Raw genomic sequence first — 18,878 nt, 5'->3', positions numbered from 1 at the left:
AATAAAGCGTCTCTTGTAAATGGCATATGCTAGAGTTGGGTTTTTAAAATCCAGTCCAACAATCTTTTATTTAGAGTGTTTAGTCCATTTCCATTTAACTTCACTATGATACAGTGTGTTTATTTCTACCATTCTGCTATTTGGTTTCTGTGTTCCATCTGTTCTTTGGTTCTTTATTTCCCCCCCCCTTTTTTTTGCCTCCCTTTGGATTTAACAATTGTTTTTTATTCCATTTTTATCCTTTGTGTTGATTATTATTTAAGTATTTGGTTATCCTTCTATTGGTTACTCTAAGACTATAATTATATCCTTTGCTCATCACAGTCTACCCTAAATTAGTATTTTTTCCCACTGCCTGAATAATGCTAGAGCCTTAAAAAAGTTGACCACTTTCTGCTTTCTGTGCTATTGTTGTATATTTTATTTCAATATATCAGTAATTTTCAACCAGTGTGCACAAGAATTTTTAAAGCATTCAATACCTGACTATTAGTCAGGGAGGGACACTGACCTCTTTTCTCTTAGATTGTCGAATAAAAAAATGACAACCGGCAGCACAGCAGTAGTGTCTGATGTGAATGAGTTAAAATTATATCTGTTTTTTGTCAGATTGGCAAAAAATATAACCTCTTTTTTGGAGTGCTACAGAATTTTAATAATCAGTTTATGTGGCCCTGACAGGTGTGGCTCAGTTGGTTGGGTGTCCTCTTGCAAAGTGAAAGGTGGCCGGTTTCCTTCTGGCTGGGGCACATCCCTGGGTTGCGGGCGGGTCCCCAGTCCCAGCCCATGTCGATATTTCTCTCACACATTGATGTTTCTCTTCCTCCCTTTCTTCCTCCCTTCCCCTCTTCTCAGAATAAATAAATTTTAAAAATCTTAAAAAATAACTAGTTTGGTTGTACCATGAGATGGAAAAGGTTGAAATTGCTGCAATGTATGTTTTCAATGTTACAAGACATGATCGCTGCTGTTTGAAAGTGTCACATTCCCTCATCGTCACCTGTTTAGCCATCCTTTCAGGTGTCCGTTCTTTTTTGTGCTTCCATGCTCCCGCCTGGCCCATCTCCCTCGGACGACAGAATTTCATTTGGTTTTTTTCGCAGGGCAGGTCTGCTCGTGATGAATCAGCTCAGCGTTTGCTTGTCAGAAAATGTCCTATTTTGCCTCCGTTAGTTTTTTATTCTGGTAAAATATACACACCATGGATTTTACTCTTTTAACCATTTTAAAGTGGGGCAGTCGTCCTCACTCTCCGTCTCAGGGCTTGTCCATCATCCCCTTGACCACTAATTCTGCATTCCCCGCTCCCCATAGCCCACGGTAACCATAACCACTCCTCTGCTTTCTGTATTTGTGAATCTGACTGTTCTGGGTACTTCACATGAGTCATACGATATTTACCCTTCTGCATTTGGCTGATTTCACTTAACATGTTTTCAAGTTCATTCATGTTGTATCATGTGTCAGAACTTCCTTTTTAAGACTGAATGATACTCCACCGTATGAGGGAGGACCCCCCAAAACCAGAATTTATTTATAGAAGCTGTGTATTTGTTATTACAGGTTTAAATGTCAGTCACCTTCAAAGCACTCTCCATGTGATGCATTATGCTTATTGAGACGTTTCTTCCACTGCTCCAAACAGCTTTTGAACTCATCAATTTTAGCGCCTTTTAGTGAGCTACCATTTTTTTGTTTCCCCTCTTCCACACCAGCAAAGCCTTTCCCTTTGAGGACTTTTTTCATTTGGGAAAACAAGAAGTAGCTCAGAGTGGTTGGGTGAATAGGGGGGGTGGTTTGGTCAAAAACTGCTGAACACTCAGCTCACTTTGGGCAAGTGTGCTTGTAAATCACCCAACGTGAGATGGACAAACACACTGAAAGAGTCTTCAAAAAACATTCACTGAAGACAAACGCAGCCTCTCACAACAATGCCAGCTGGTGCTCTGATACTGATGGGTTCCTAGAGCACTCACCTAGTGTGGGAAGTCTGTATGTACTACAAGCAGCCAGCCCTCCGGAAGATAAGTCTGTTTTTTGGGGGGTCCCCCCTTGTATGTAAATAGCACATTTGTTTCACCTATCCATTCATCCATCAGTGGTCACGTGGGCTGCTTCTGCCTTTTGGCCATTGGGAATAATGCTACTATGAACATTGGTGTTCAAATATCTGTTTGAACTCCTGCTTTTTTTTTTTTTAAGGTATTATTTATTTACTTTTTAGAGAGGGGAAGGGAGGAAGAAGGAGAGGGAGAGAAACATCCATGTGTGAGAGACAGATCGATCAGTTAGTTGCCTCTTGCCCGCTCCCAGCTGGGGACCTGGCCCACAGCCCAGGCATGTGCCCTGACTGGGGATCTAACTGGTGACCGTTTGGTTCACAGACTGGTACTCAGTCCACTGAGCCACACCAGCCAGGGCTGTATTCCTGCTTTTCGTTCTTTGGGGTCTATACCTAGAAATGAAATTGCTGCATCATATGTAAATTTGATGTTTAACTTTTTGAGGAGCTGCTGTAGGGTTTTTCCATAGTGGCTAACCATCTCACATTCCCACTAGCCATTCAATTTCTTCACGTCTTTGTCAACATTTGTTATTTCCCATTTCATTTTTGAAGGATGTTTTTGCCGAGTAGAGAGTCCTGAGTTGATGGATGTGCTTTTTTCACCAATTTAAAGTGCTGTTTTTTCATTCTGTTCCATTCCACTGCTGTTCTGCCCTGTTTCTGTGGAAATGTGAGTCACTACTCTTATTCTTGCTCCTTCGATCATAATGTATCTTTTTTATGTGATTTTTTAAGATTTTCTGTTTATCATTGGCTTTTAGCAGTTTAGTGTGATATGTTCTTTTATTTTATAGTATTTATTTTGATTGAAGTTCAGTGAGCTCCTTGAATCTATGGTTTGGTATCTTTGCAGTTTTGGAAAATTCTCAAAGAATATTTAAATTCTTGAAGAAATCCAGTATTTCTTCAAATATTATTTTTGTTTCATTCTCTTCTCTCCTCCGAGGACTCCTATTACTCACATGTGTTTGAACTTTCACCAAAGTCTCTTACACAATGTATATTCCGTATTAGTTTCCCTGTGCTTCTGTCTGGATATTTTCTGCTGTCATTTCTTCTAGTTCACTAACCCTCTGTCCTACTGTTAATGTGCTGTTAAATCTGTCTGTAGTATTTTAAATTTTGGATATAGCATTTTTAGTTTTAGAAGTTACACTTGCTATTTGTCTTATTTTTAGATTCCAGATGTCTGATGCAGTTGCCTCATTTTAAAACAAATATTTTCTTTAGCTTTGAATAGTTATTTTAAAGCCGCTTTCTAATAACTCCCACAATCTGACTCACTTGTTGATACAGTTCTATTATTTGTTTTGTTCTTTTCATTTTCAGTCATTTGTTCCCATTTTTAGCATGACTCAGAAGTTTTGTTTTTATTTTATTATTGTTTTTAACCCTCACCTGAGGATAAATTTATTGATTTTAGAGGGAGAAAAGAAAAGAGAGAGAGTAAGAGATAGAGATAGAGAGAGAGAGAGAAACACAGATCGGTTGCCTCCCATACACAGCCCGCCTGGGGATCGAACCTGCAATCTAGGTATGTGCCCTGATTGGAAATTGAATCCCCACATTTTTGGTGCATGGGATGATGCTCCAACCAACTGAGCCACCTGGCCAGGGCATGCCTCTTAAGTTTTGACTGGATGTGGGATGTTGTGGGGGAAAAAAGTTAGATGTTTTGATTTATATAATCTTACTCCCAAAAGGATTAGCATTATTTTTCTGGCAGTCATCAGAGTATTGGCATGTTGTTTTGATCCCGTGGGTTCTTGCTTGTCTCTTTATTTTATTTTTTTCAAATGTAGAGAACAAAAATGTGACATTTATTCACAACTCAGAGAAACACCAAATAGGGTAAGAGATTGAACATAAACGGTGAGTTCCACTCCAGCCATATTTCTCCAAGGCTTCTTGGTCAAATGGAATCTCTGCCAAAAGCACCTGAACTACGGAAGACCTGTCAGCAGCAATTCCAGTCTGGACTCCTGCTGCATCTTTGGCCACCTCTCTTCTTGCCCTTGGGTGGACCCTGCACAAACACAGTCCATCTTGATTGGCTGTCCCATCAAATCTTGGCTTTTGCATCCTTTTCCTCCATAGCAGCCTGGGCCTCCTTGTATGCTTCTTACTCAACTGGAGTGCACACTTTCAGGTATCCTGTACACCTGGCCAGATTGAGGTGGGTGTTTTTTATTTTCCCGTACTCTGCAAATTTGTCGTGGATGTCTTCTTCAGTGGCTTCCTCATGGACTCCAGTGACAAAGAGAATCCAGCTTTCCACAGAGCACTGTGGTACGGGTTCATCTCCATGCTGCTCCACGCTGGCGTAATCTTTGCGCATCCATGCTCAAGACCCCGTAGATCCCTTCTGCTTCTTCACTTTTTCTTTCAGTTTGTAGATTCTTGTCCTCGTCCTCATCCTTGGTGAACTCTTCTCCCTCCCCTCACCCTCATGAAGATCCGATATGTCTCTCTCTCGATACTGTCCTTTAATGCACAAAACTTTTTAATTTTGGCAAAGTCGAAAACAAAGACAGCAGATGAAAGCCACCTGGAGTCATTTGCTTTTCTTTCAAGAAAATTTTATTTATTTATTTTTAGAGAGAGGGAAAGGGAGGGGGAAAGAGAGGGAGAGAGACCTCAATCGGTTGCCTCTCGCGTGTGAACTGGTGACCTTTTGGTTAGCAGGCCGGCGCTCAATCCACTGAGCCACGCCAGCCAGGGCTTACTTATTGAGGTTCTTTTGTATGTGAACTGCCATTTTCTCTTGCTGCTTTCAAGCCTTCTCCTTGTCTTTGACTTTATATCTTTTTTTAGTTATATTTTATTGATTACGTTATCACAATTGTCCTGAATTTTCTCCCTTTTCCCTCCTCCATCCAGCACTATACCCTGCCAGCAATCCCCACACTTTTGTTCATGTCCATGGGTCATGTGTATAAGTTCTTCAGCTTCTGCATTTCCTATACTGTACTTGACATCCCCATGGCTATTCTGTAACTACCTATTTGCATTTATTAATCCCCTCACCTCTTCACCCATTCTCCCCCTCCCCCCTTTTATCTGGCAACCACCTGGTAAGTATCTTCTTTTCTCTTGCTGCTTTTAAGATTCTCTCTTTATCTTTAACCTTTGGCATTTTAATCATGATATGTCTTGGAGTGGGCCTCTTTGCATCCATCATAACTGGGACTCTCTGTGCTTCCTGGACTTGTATGTCTATTTCCTTCTCCAAATTAGAGAACTTTTCTTTCACTATTTTTTTCAGATAGATTTCCAGTTTCTTGCTCTTTCTCTTCTCCTTCTGGCACCCCTATGATGCCAATGTTGATCTTCTTGAAGTTGTCCCAGAGGCTGCTTATACTGACCTCATTTTGAGGGGGTTCTTTTTTCTTTTTGTTTCCTGTGTGGTTGTTTTTTGCTTCCTTATGTTCCAAATCAGTGATCTGATTCTCAGCTTCATCCACTCTACTGTTGTTTCCCTGAAAATTGTCCTTTATTTCAATTAATGAATTCTTTGTTTCTGACTGGGTCTCTTTTATGCTGCTGAAGTCCTCACTGAGTTCCTTGAGCATCCTTATGACCAGTGCTTTGAACTCCGCATCTGATAGATTGCTTATCTCCATTTTGTTTAGCTTTTTTTCTAGAATTTTGATCTGTTATTTCATTTTGGCCATGTTTCTTTGTCTCCTCATTTTGGTAGCCTCCTTGTGTTTGTTCTATGATTCAGGAGGAACTGCTTTGACTTCATGTCTTGGTAGTGGGGCCCTGTGTAGTAGGTGTACTATAGGGTCCAGTGGCACAGCCTCTCTTATCACCCAAGCTGAGTACTGGAAGTATGACTTTTTTGTGCGCTGAGTACTCCCTCCTCTTGTAGTTGATCCTTGGTTGCTGTTGACAGATCAATGGGAGGGATTTACCCAGGTCAGTCAGCTGCAAGGACTGGCTGTGACCACTGGCCACCAACCTCCACTGTCCATGGAGGATCAGCCATGCAGGGGCAGGCGGCGGTGCTCTGATGTGGTCTGTAGTTGTCCACTGGATATGCCGTCCCTGGGGTTTCCTGGGTGGTGCAGGCCAATGTCAGCCCCCATCTGTGTTTTGCCTGGGACACCTTACCTGAGGTATAAAGCAATCTGAGATGGCTGCTATTTGTTCTGGGCTTGGAGATTCCCAGGGGAAGCCAAGTTGTAAATCTAATCTGGCTGCTGCTAGTGCCAGGCCTGGGGTTCACTGAAGCCAGCTGTCTTTTGTTTGATAGGATTTAGGAGCCAAGACCAGCCACTCATATGGAAAAGCAGCTTGGTGGGCCCATAAGTTGGGTGGAACAGAGCCTCTGGGGGTCTCCAAGGAGCATCAAACAGTGTTAGCCAGGTTGCTGGAGTCTCAGATATGGTACCAGCTTAGCAGCTCTGTGGGGGGAGGGTTTTGAAAAGGGACAGTGGCTTCTGCTCACCTTGATCCAGACACTTCAGTTCCTCCCTCTATACCACTGGTACCTTCCGAGCTGCTACCCTGGTGCTGAAGCTCAGAGGGAGTGAGCCTGAGTAGATGAGTACATGTGTGGGTTGTTTAAGAGGAACTGCTTGAGGCTCCATCAGTTTCTTCCACTGACTCAATCCCCACTGGTTTTTACAGTCAGAAGTTGTGGGGACTTCTCTTCCTGGCACTGGAATCCTGTGGGTCTGGGACTCCTTGCTCCCAAGATATCCCTCCCAAATTTTTATCCATGTGGGTGTGGGACCAGCCCATTCCATGTCTGCATCACACCTACCAGTCTGGTTATATGTGGTTTCTTTAATTCTGTAGTTGCCAGACTTCTGTCAGCTCGGTTTCTGATGTTCCTGAGTAATGATTGTTCTATATTCTAGTTGTAATTTTGATGTGATTGTATGAAGAGGTGAGCCATGTCTGCCTATGCCGCCATCTTGTCCAGAAGTCTTGTCTTTTTGACTTTAAGCATTTTTACTATGAGGTGTCTATGGACGTCTTTTAATTTATCCTACTGGGAATTTGTTGTGCTTCCTGAATGTTTAGGTTGTTATTTTTCAATAAATTTGGGAAGTTATCAGTCATAATTTTTTTTAATACTTGTTTTTTTTCTTTCTCACACTCTTCTCCCCTTCTGGTACTCTAATTGTGTTTGTTAGTGTGCTTAATGGTGTCACACATTTCTCTGAGGTTCTGTTTATTTTTCTTCAATCTTTTTCTGTTTTTAATTTGCAAAATTTTTGTTGATCTATCTTCAAGTTTGCATAGTTTTCTTTTCAGATTTTATATATGCTATTGTGCCCCTATAGTGAATTTAAAAAATTTTAGTTAATGTATTTTATTTAAAAATATTTATTTTTTCCAATTACAGTTCACATTCAATATTATTTTGTATTGGTTTCAGGTGTAGTGCACAGTGGTTAGACAATCATATACTTGACAAAATATTCGCCCCAATATTTTCAGTACCCACCTGGCACCAGACATGGTTATTACGATATTATTGACTATATGTCCTATGCTGTACTTAACATCCCCACAGCTACCTGTGACTACCAATCTGTACTCAGTCCTTTCATCTTTTCCACCTAGTCTTCCAACCCCTTTCCACAATGGGAACCATCAGTCTGTTCTCTGTACCTGTGAGTCTGTTTCTGTTGTTTGTTCGTGTATATTGTTCTTTAGATTCCATATGTAAGTGAAGTCATATGGTATTTGTCTTAATCTGACTGACTCATTTCATTTAGAATAATTCCCTCCAGGTCTATTCATGCCATTGCAAATGGTAAGATTTCATTCTTTTTTTAATGGCTGAGTAATATTCTATTTGTATAAATGTACCACTACCTTTTTATCCACTCTTCTAGTGATGGGCACTTGGGCTGCTTCCAAATCTTGGCTATTGTAAATAATGTTGCAATGAACATAGGGGCACATATATTCTTTTGAATTAGTATTTTGGGTTTCTTAGGATATGTACCCAGAAGTGGAATTGCTAGGTCACAAGGCAGTTCCATTTTTAATTTTTTGAGGACCCTCCATAATGTTTTCCACAGTGGCTGCACCTGCATTCGCACCACCAGTGCATGAGGGTTCCCTTTTCTCCACATCCTCACCAACGTGTCATTTGTTGATTTATTGATGATGGCTATTGTAACAGGTGTGAGGTGATATCTCATTGTGGTTTTAATTTGTCAGTTAGTGTATTTTTCAACTCCTGAATTTCCTGTTGGTTCTTTCTTTTGGGGGGGTGTTCTTTTTTTTAATGAGGCTTTAAAATTTTTATTCATTTTATTTTAAGTGATGTTAATGACAGCATTTGAAAGGGATGATCTAGCCCTGGCTGGTGTGGCTCAGCGGGTTGAGCTTTGGCCTGCCAACTGAAAGGTTGCCGGTTTGATTCCCAGTCAGGGCACATGCCTGGGTTGCAGGCCGGGTCCCTGGTTGGGGGTGTGTGAGAGGCAACCAATCGATGTATCTCTCTCTCTCTCTCTTACTCCTTCTCTTTCCTTCTCTCTAAAAATAAAGTACATTTAAGATTAAAAAAAGGGGTGATCTAATTCCACACAATGGAAGACTCTACGATGTACCCATTAAACTGCCAAAAAATAAACCGAGCGGCGAGGACTCAACAGGGGTCTAATTTAGGTTCCGAGTGTTGTCACCACGTGATCACAGTCACAGAGACTCTCCCCAGCGCGCAGCTGGGGCTCTTAGAAGCGGTTTCACGCTCTGGTGCGCGGGCAAAAGAACCACAACGGGAGGGGGGAAGTCCTGAATTATTGGCTTCATCATGGCCACCTTCTCCACCCCAAAGTGGCACAAGAGAACCAGCCTCCACCCCCTGCAGACTACTTTTGGTGTAAAAGAGGTGATGGACCGGGGTGGAAACAGGTCATGAAAATCTGTCTAAAAAAGTCCCTTCGGATGAGCTGGTACACACCACCCAACAGGGAGCCTCTCTCAGGGCAGGAAATCAAGGTCAAGTCTCTGGAAGTCACGATTTCATTCGTTGTAGCGATACAAATGTACAAAGTGCTTACAGATCATCAGCTTCCACTTGCAGCCACTTCTAGATAAAAAAGAAACCTGACATCTCTAGAGGGGCCACCGAGTCCCCCCAAGTCTACAGCTGAAAGGACCTTTTCTTGGAATCGGGTTTCTTCTGTACCTTTGAAAGGGTAACACCTTAAAGCTGACTCATCTTCAAACCGGGAGACCTAACGTGATATTTAACAATACTTGCATCCCATACACACAACATTAAAAGGTACACTAAATTCTGAAGGTAGCTATGCTGCAAAATCGTTTAAACAACTGTGCCCTGGCTGGTGTGGCTCAGTGGGGTGTCATCCCTCAAAGTGAAAGGGTGCAGGTTCCTCCCGGTTGGGGGGCTATAGGAGAGGCGCCCAATGCATGTTTCTCTCTCACATCGATGTTTTTCTCATAATCTCTCCCTTCTTTCCCTTCTCTCTAAAATAAAAATAAAAAATTAATGATTGTACAGTTTTCTTTTATGCTTGAAATTCCAGTTCTAGACCAAGTTGGTGGCCACCAGTGTTGACACTCTTGCCACCCGCAGAGCTGACAGCGTCAGGAGGACACCTGGCTTTAGTGCCTGCGTGTCCTAAGCCTGTCGGGCCTGAGTCCTTCGCTGCAGCCCAGAGGCAGGCATCAGGGGCCATCTGATACTTGGCTGCTACCCGGAGGCCAGTGTCACTATCTCTGCTGTCCAGGCGGGATGAGCGGTGGTCTCCAACTTCTTGTTCACCTTCTGATACATGGAGTCACCAAACTCTGTTGCGTCATTTACAGAAGTGTGAGGCTGGAACTCATCAGTCCTGTACCCAACCGCAAAGTTGTTCTGCGTCAGCTGAGACTTTGTGGTCTCAGAATTCATCTGCCAGCCAGCCAGCCAGCCCTGGTAACCCAGCACCAGAGTGCTGCAGATGGAAGGCCTGGCGAGGCCAAAATGCACCTTGCAGCCCAGGCTGATGAGCTCCTGCTCCTACCCTGTCTTGATTGTAGCATTTCTGCCCCCAGTGTTCGGTGAGAAGGATGAATGTAAGGTCAGCTGCAGTCCACCTGCAAGCTGATCTTGCACAGCGGCCTCCGTGCCTAGCGTGTTGCCAGAGTTCCACTTTTCCCTAAGCGTCAGACCGTATCCAGCCCACCTGACTTGGTCTCCAGACTGCCCACCACTTTGCTGGTCTCAGTGTTGGCTGCACCTGAGCTTGTAAATTTCAGTCTATTCTCAGATTTTGTTTTCAGATAGAGTTTTATTAAACCAAATCCACAGCCTTGGTGAAGGGTTCCTGACAGATTTGCTCCCACGTACGTGGGAGGCGCAGCCAGCTTCTGCTCAGAGGCGGGGCGGTGGGCTGGGCACGCACTCCGCTGCGGCTATGGTGGGGGCTGCAGCGCTCCAGTCGTTCACCTAAAATAATTTTTATCTCTTTAGCAATATTCTCTATTTGATGGGTCACTGTTATCTTACCTTCCTTTGCTCTTTAGTCATTGTTTCCTTGGTTCTGTGAATGTGTATTTAAAGACTGAAGTCTCGTTTGGGTGTATCTTTATGTCTGATCGCTTTCACCCTTTCTGTTGCCTGCTTTCTACCAATGCATGGATTATACTTTTCTGTTTCTTTCCATGCCCTGTCGCTTTTTTTGTTGTTGGAAACTGGCTATTTTAGGTAATTTATAATTAGGTTAGGTTATTTTTTTAACATATACTTTATTGATTATGCTATTACGGTTGTCCCATTTTCCTTCCCTTTATGTTAGGTTATTTTTATGTGTCAACTTGACTGGCTGTCCAGCATTTGGTTAAAAATTATTGAGGGTGTTTCTGTGAGGGTGTTTTGTTGAGATTAATATTTATATTGGTGGACTGAGGCCGATTACTCTCCATGATATAATTCTACCTAATCCAATAAATTGAAGGCCTGAGTAGGACAAAAAGGCTAACCCTCCCTGAGGTAAGAGAGATTTCTTCCAACCTGACTCCCTTTAAACTGGGATATTGGCTTTTTTTCTGCTGTCATTAACTCTTCCTGGGTCTCTAACCTACCAGCCTTTGGATGAGAATTACACCATTAGCTCTCTTGGTTTTCAGGCCTTGGGCTTGAACAGGAAGTAAACCATCAGCTCTCCTGGGTCTCCAGCTGGCTGACTCATCCTTCAGATCTTGGAAGGTGTCCTCTTTGTGATTGTGTGAGCTAATTCCTCGTTTCCTTCCTTCCTTCCTTCCTTCCTTCCTTCCTTCCTTCCTTCCTTCCTTCCTTCCTTCCTTCCTTCCTTCCTTCATTCCTTCCACTTGTCCATCTTCTTAATTCTGCGAACCAATTTCTTATAATAAACCTGCCTATCTATCTAATCTAATCTATTAATCAATCTATTTACCTACCTACCTACCTACCTACCTGTGTCTCATTGGTTCATTGTCTCTGGAGAACTCTAATACAGCAACTCTGAGTACCGGTCTCCTCAGCTCTCCAGGACTTGTTGTTTGCTTGCTTATTTGTTTAGTAATTGGCTGCAGTATTTTAGTGAAGTTTACTTTCCATCCACCTCCCCTCCCTTCTCTGATGTTGCTTCTGAAGAAAGTGCAGCTTTGGATAAGCCCAGTCATCCTGGGACAACAGTGATTTTGGCAGGACTCCCTCTTTTCCTGAAGGTGCCCAGCTGTTCAACTCTTCCAGTTGCCAGCTGATTGCTCTAGTACTTTCAACAATGCCTTGGGGCATAAATTGCTCTACAAAATAATTCAGTGAAATTCTGCCTCCTTTGAAAGAATAGGCCAGTGTTTGGTAGTTGTTCTGACTCCCGAAGGTCTGGACTCCTCCCAGCTGTCTTATTCCTGGCCTTTGCCTGCGCACTAGCTGGCCCACAATTTATTCTGTATCCAGATTCTGCTCACCACAGTCCCTGCGCTTCTAGTGAGCACTCTTGGGCTTCAACTTCTCCAGACTTTGTTGTAAATAAAGTCAGTTACTCTGGGAAAAGATTAGGAGCTACCTTCCCCCCACCTCCCCCAATCCCTGGCTGCTTTTCCTCCCATGCAAAATTTCTAAGACGGACTCTGGAACTGCGAGAAAGATTGGAACAATGGCAAGATTTTCTTTGAGTGACAACCCCCTCGAGGGTATGAGGACTTGGCGTTGAGGAAGAGTGGCAGCCTCAGGACCTCTTGGCTTGCTTATCTTGATGTGGAATTACTCTCTCAAGCTGAGGCAAGGGTGATCGGGGGCCTTAGAATTCTGTGTGCCGCCTCCACTCCGTAAGCCCCAGCTTCTCACCTGTGTTGCCTGGTAGGCAATAGGTAGCTGGGGGCAGAACGAGAAATGCTGATGTCTTGCTCCTTTCTTCCTTTTGGAAGAAAGTTTTTCCTGGAAGCTGGGGGGTGTGGGGAAGGAAACCTGTGCTCTTGGCTGCTGCAGGGTAGAGGGGAATCTCTACTCACTGAGCTGGGAGAGGGGGGCAAAGGAAGGAATGATTTTTGTTCAAATACCCAGATTCTCACAGGATGTTTTGTAGACTTTTAAAACAAGATTTTATTTATTTTTAGAGAGAGGGAAAGGAAGGGGGAAGGAGAGGGAGAGAAACACTGTTGTGAGATGGACTGGTTGCCTCTCATATGTGCCTGGACCAGGGACCAAACCTGCAACCCAGGCACATTCCCTGACCAGGAATCGAACCGGCGACCTTTTCTTTGCAGGATCATGCCCAACAAACTGAGCCACACCAGTCAGGGGCTTTTTGTTTTTGAGTAGGTTTAAAAAATTTACTGTTTACCTTAAGGACTATTCCCAGAGGCTTGAAAGGGTTGTTTTAAAATAATTTTCATGGCTTTCATTGGGGGTGTGGGTCAGTGGAACTCCTCACTGTGGACGAAAAAGGGCCACACACCAAACCTGACCAGCTCAGGGGGCCTGCGTGGCGGCCTTACAAACTCAGAGACCTGAAGTAACCACATAGGATGGTCTAAAATGAGAAACTTTCTAGCCCTGGCTGGTGTGGCTCAGTGGATTGAGCGCTGGCCTGTGAACCAAAGGGTCACCAGTTTGATTCCCAGTCAGGGCACATGCCTGGGTTATGGGCCAGGTCTCCAGTAGGGGGCGCGTGAGAGGCAACCACACATTGATGTTTCCCTGTCTATCTCTCTCTCCAAAAATAAATAAATACAATTTAAAAAAAAAAAGAAAGAAAATTTCTAACTAAAAGCATGCCATGGCAGGTAGTCATGTTCTAGGCTGGTATTTTTCCCCAACAAAGGTAAGTCTTTTCCTTAACTGAACCTGTCTGTTATCTTTTGAGTCTGCGATAATATACCTTTGGAATGTCAGATTCCCTTTTCTGGACCGCACATGCCCTCATTGTGATTATCATCACATTACCTGTTGACTGTTAACTACCCGGTACCCACCTGTGTAACACGAGTGTGTGTCTATCCAGTGCCAGAGGTCCCCCCTTTGCCTCCTCCCGCCTCCCTAATCTATCACCAATGGATTTCATGTGACTCCCTTAAGCCTCCTCTTTGACTGTAATGGATAAAATAAAATGCAAACCTGCCATTTTCCAGAGCATTTTCTCAATCCATTGAGGTTTCGCTTCCGGGCAATTGTTGTCAGTTTGGCACAAATAAACTTATAAAAATTCTTACAGGGTTGGACATTTTTTACGTGGACATTACTCTGTCATGCTCTCAGTTGACCCTCTGCATGGAAGAATTTTATGGTATGGGAATTGCATTTTGATGAAGCTGTTTTTAAAAAGCAAGAGACACTGACTGCCACATTGTTCTGTTAAGATCAAGGGGCCGTAGCCATTGGGTCTGGCCCTGATCACCCTTCCCATTTCTCTGGTGCATGGATTTCATTAAATAGTATCAGTCCTACTGTTAAAAAAGATTTCAAGTCAAAATCATCTGCACATCACAAACCTGTTGTTTCCTGGGCACCTACATACAAGTCGTCTGTTAGCTGTTGTGCTGTGCAGGGTCTCTTGGAGTTCTATTGTCTTCAGCTTATCCTTACTTGACAGGGTTCTTGCCACATTTCTATAAGGTTCTCTTTTTTGGAATTCCCTGTGGTGAGGTAATAATCTGTTATTGTATTGCTCTACCACGGCCTGTTTCAAGTTAGCCTTTCTCCCGTGGACGAGTGAGCATTTGGGCTGTTTCTGGTTTTCAGCTGTAATCGTCTTTGTTCAAATCTCTTCGTCTCTCTTTTGAATCCTCTCCTTGAGATATATTCCCCAAGGTGGTATTTCTCAGGTTGCGAGTATGATCATTTTTATGATTTTTGACAGCTATTGCCAAATTTCTCTCTAGAAATATTATACGATCCTTGTTTATATTGCATTCCCAATGCAGAAATATACTTATTTTCTCACAATGCTGTTAGCATTGAGTTTTGTATGTTTTATTTGTTTGTGCTAATTTAACAAATGTCCTGTGGGAGTTTTATTTTGTAGTTCTTTTTTTTAAAGATTTTATTTATTCATTTCTAGAGAGAGGGGAGGGAGGAAGAGAAACATCGATGTGTGAGAGAAACGTTGATCAGTTGCCTCATGCACGGCCCCAGCTGGGGGCCTGGCCCACAACCCAGGCCTGTGCCCTGAGTGGGAATCCAACCAGCGACGCTTTGCTTCACAGGCCAGCACTCAATCCACTGAGCCACACCAGCCAGGGCTATTTTCAGTATTTTGAAGTCATCAGTGAATAACCTTATGCGTTTTTGCATTATCGAAGGCATATGTCTCTCTTATTTTCACTCACAATATCTAAAAATATCTAGATTTACATAGATGAGTCTTCGTTAATTATAATGGTTTAAAATAGCTTGCTTGCAATCTCAAGCTGTTCTTCATTTAAACTGATTTGAAAGCTTTAAAAGAGAAGGAAGTTTTTGCTTCAAAACTGAATGAAGAATGCTACCTAAAGGTGTATATTCCTTATAAAGAAACACCCAAAACCTACAATAAATGCTAAGACCTCCCCAGAAGACCACACCATGACTGCGCACCTGTACCTGCTCCTCACCTAGCATTTCCTCCGATGCTGCGGTACTGTTCTGTCGTTACAGTTTTATACGTGATGTACATAGCTTTACTTTTAAAAAGAAATCATCCCCCGAAGATATGTTTATTGATTTGAAAGAGAGGAAGAAAGAGAGAGAGAAGGGGAGAGAGAGAAGGAGACACACACACACACACACACATTCATGTAAGGGAGAGACATCAATCAGTTGCCTCCAGTACATGACCCTGACCGGGGATGGAACCTGCAACCTTTTGGTGCGCAGGACGATACTCCAACCAACTAAGCCACGCAGCCAGGGCAATACAGCCTTACATTTTTTAAAAAAGTGCACTGCCAGCTTCCTCTTTATTGTGGTTTGAGGAGGATTATAAAGAAGACTCCTGTTCCTTGCCCAAGATTGGAACCAAATTGAGAGATCAGTGTGTTCGCTGAGTGAGCTTGCTTATACCTCAACCCTGAATTGGACTTGCTCCATTATAGGCACGTCTAAACAGTCTTGGAATTTCTTGGTAGAGTTGGGAGAGGTGAGGGGTGGTGTGATGTGCCAAAATACTTGAGAAGAGCAGAGAACATGTGCTTCATGCCGGGAGGCAGGCAGGTCAGGGAGTCAGGAAGAGCTGGGTGAAGCATGCGCATTTCCTTCTCTAAAAATCTACCAGACATATAAGTTAGCTGTCCTGAGGAGGAGTGAGTGAAGAGGTTGAGAGGGGCCAAGATTATCCCACTGGCTGTGGTGCTCCCACATGGAATGAGGGAAATTGTAAAGAAGTGATCTTCCTAATATGGGACAGGAGGAGTTGTGATTAAGTAATCTTCCCAATATTAATAAATGACCCACTTTAAGAAAAACAAGAAGTTCTACTTAGATATGGCAAGAGAAAGTTTAGAAAGAAAGAGATCAGCACTGAAACATAATGTAACTTGGAATGCAGCAATGACTAAAAGGTGATTGTTTTGCTTTAAAAATATGTATTCATTTCAATTATACAGGAGTTCTAAAAATAAAATGAAAACATTATGGCTATATGAAGGTTCCCTTTGACTCCAAGTTTGGATCTTTAGCCACCTTTTCAGAAGTATCCTCTATTTCCTGCTTATTATGTAGCCCTGTATCTTCCCAGGCCTATAAAAATACTTTTAATGTATCTATTACCTTAAAAAAAACATGATATTATATGTGTAAGAGTCTGTGTTCACATGAATGGATTAAGGCTGGGCTTATCATTTATTTGTCTCTATTATTTGTTAGCTACTCTTCTAAGTACTGGGGTTATACAACGTGCAAAATAAAGTCCCTATTCACTTGGAACTTGCATCATCCTGCAACTTGTTTTTTTTTTTTAAGTATATTTTATTGGTTACGCTATTACAGTTGTCCTAATTTTTCCCCTTTGTCCCCCTCCACCCAGTACCCCCCCTTCCCTCTGCAATCCCCCCCTTGGCTTATGTCCATGGTTGTGCATATAATTTCTTTGGTTTTTCCATTTCTTATACTTTTCTTAACATCCCTCTGTCTATTTTTTTCCTTACCAATTATGCTCCTTAATCCTTATACCTTTTGCCCCATTCTCCCTCTACCCCCTACCAGCTGCTGATTGTCCAAATAATCTCCTTATCTATGATTCTGTTCCTCTACCAGTGGTTTACTTAGTTTTTTTAGATTCAGTTTTTGATAGTTGTGAATTTGTTGCCATTTTAATGTTCACAGTTTTGATCTTTTTTTTTCTTAAATAAGTCCCTTTAACATTTCATATAATAAGGACTTGGTAATGATGAACTCCTTTAACTTTACCTTGTCTGAGAAGCGCTTTATCTGTCTTTTGATTCTAAATGATAGCTTTGCTGGACAGAGTGAGTAATCTTGGATGTAGGTGCTTGCTTCTCATCACTTTGAATACTTCTTGCCAGTCCCTTCTTGGATGCAAAGTTCCTTTTGAGAAATCAGCTGATAGTCTTATGGGAACTCCTTTGTAGGTAACTCTCTCCTTTTCTCTTGCTGTTTATAAGATTCTCTCTTTATCTTTAACCTTTGGCATTTTAATTATGATGTGTCTTGGAGTGGGCCTCTTTGCATCCATCTTGTTTGGGATTCTCTGCGCTTCCTGGAATTGTATGTCTATTTCCTTTGCCAAATTAGGGAAGTTTTGTTTAAGTTTTCAATTTCTTGCTTTTCCTCTTCTCCTTCTGGCATCCCATGATTCAAATGTTGGCACTTTTGGAGATGTCCCAGAGTCTTCTTATTCTCTCCTTGTTTTTTTAATTCTTGTTTATTCATTCTGTTCTGGTTAATTGTTTATTTGTTCCTTATGTTCTAAACCCTGGCTTTCTTTCCTTCACTCTTGGTTCCCTGTGGATTTTTCTTTATTTTACTTAGGGTAGCCTTCATTTCTTCCTTTCTTCCTTTATGCTTTTGCCGTATTCAGTGAGTTCTCTGAGCATCCTGATCACCAGTGTTTTGAACTCTGCATCCGATAGATTGCTTATCTCCATTTCCTTTCGTTGTTTTTCTGGAGTTTTGTTCTTTCGTTTGGGCCATATTTCTTTGTCTCCTCAATTTGACGGCCTCCCTGTTTGTTGCTGTGTATTAGGTAGAGCTGCTTGGACTCTCTGTGTTAGCACACCTGTTAAGTTATATGGTGTACAGCCTTAGGGATTCGCCAGGGCGAGGCAACCCACTTTACCACTTTGTGGCTCTGTCTGTGGGGGAGGGGTTGGAGAGAGGACAGTGCTGCTGAGGCTTGCTCAGCACTTGCCTCATTTCCATTCACTTCACTCCCTTCTCATATGTGACTGTCACCTCTCTAGCTGCTGCCCTGGTGGTGGTTCCCAGAGTGGGTGGGTTTGCATTTGTTTTAGGACAGTGTGGGCCCTTTAAACAGCCTCACCCAAGAGACCAGCAGTATCTTCTACCACCCCAACGGGTTTTTACAGCCAGTAGTTATGAGGCTTTATCTTCCTGGTGCTGGAGCTCTGGGCTGTGTGGCCTGGCCTGGGGCTGGGATCACTTGCTCCTGATTTTATCCACTATATGTGAATGTGGGACCGCCTGTTCCATCAGCCGCCTCACTGCTGCCACACTGCGTCCTCTCTGCCCTGGCTCCCCATTTCCACCCCTCCTACCTGTCTGGATGAATATGGCTTCTTTAAATTCTTGGTTGTTGGACTTCCATACAGTTCAATTTTCTGGCAGTTCTGGGCATTTTTTGTTTTGAGGTTAGTTGTGATCCTTCTTATGGTTGTGCAAGGAGGCAAAGCATGTCTATTTACACCTCCATTTTGACTGGAAGTCCTCTGCAACTTGTCTTTTAAGGTTAATTTTTTAAGATCTTTGAAAGCACATTTAGATCTTGTTCATTTCTTTTAATTGTTCCATTATTCTAATCTATGAATATACCATACTATGTAACATATTATTTCTGTACTGATGGACATTCAGATTTATATCGAGTAGGATGTTGTCTACTCGATATAAATTTATGTAAATAACATAAATTTGTCTCATAGTGATGTATATATTAAGGATATTTATTATCTCACATTACAGAAAGACCAGAAGTGGAATGATCTCCAGGTATATATACTCATATATATGATCAGAGGCATCACCCTACTATTTTCTGTTGTTTTTTTAAATTTTTTTATTTTCTAAGCTGTATATTAGTTCTGTTTTGTTGTGTAACAAATTACCCCCAAAATTAGAGGCAACATAGTTTTTGTGGGTCAGGAACCTGGGCATGGCTTAGGCCAAAGGTGCTCTTGACTTAAAGTTCCTTATGAGGTT

At 42.4% G+C, this 18,878-nt stretch overlaps 1 pseudogene; it reads right to left on the bottom strand.

Annotated features, from left to right (window-relative positions):
- Positions 1-9,567: 9,567 nt before the first annotated feature.
- LOC112320351 (non-selective voltage-gated ion channel VDAC1-like) lies at positions 9,568-10,571 on the bottom strand (annotated as a pseudogene).
- Between the last annotated feature and the right edge of the window lie 8,307 nt (positions 10,572-18,878).

The sequence above is a fragment of the Desmodus rotundus genome, chromosome 10, assembly GCF_022682495.2.
Source record: "Desmodus rotundus isolate HL8 chromosome 10, HLdesRot8A.1, whole genome shotgun sequence".
Classification (NCBI taxonomy): Eukaryota; Metazoa; Chordata; class Mammalia; order Chiroptera; family Phyllostomidae; genus Desmodus; species Desmodus rotundus.
Note: the sequence above shows the minus strand (reverse complement) of the source record. Positions and strands in the feature narration are given on the sequence as shown.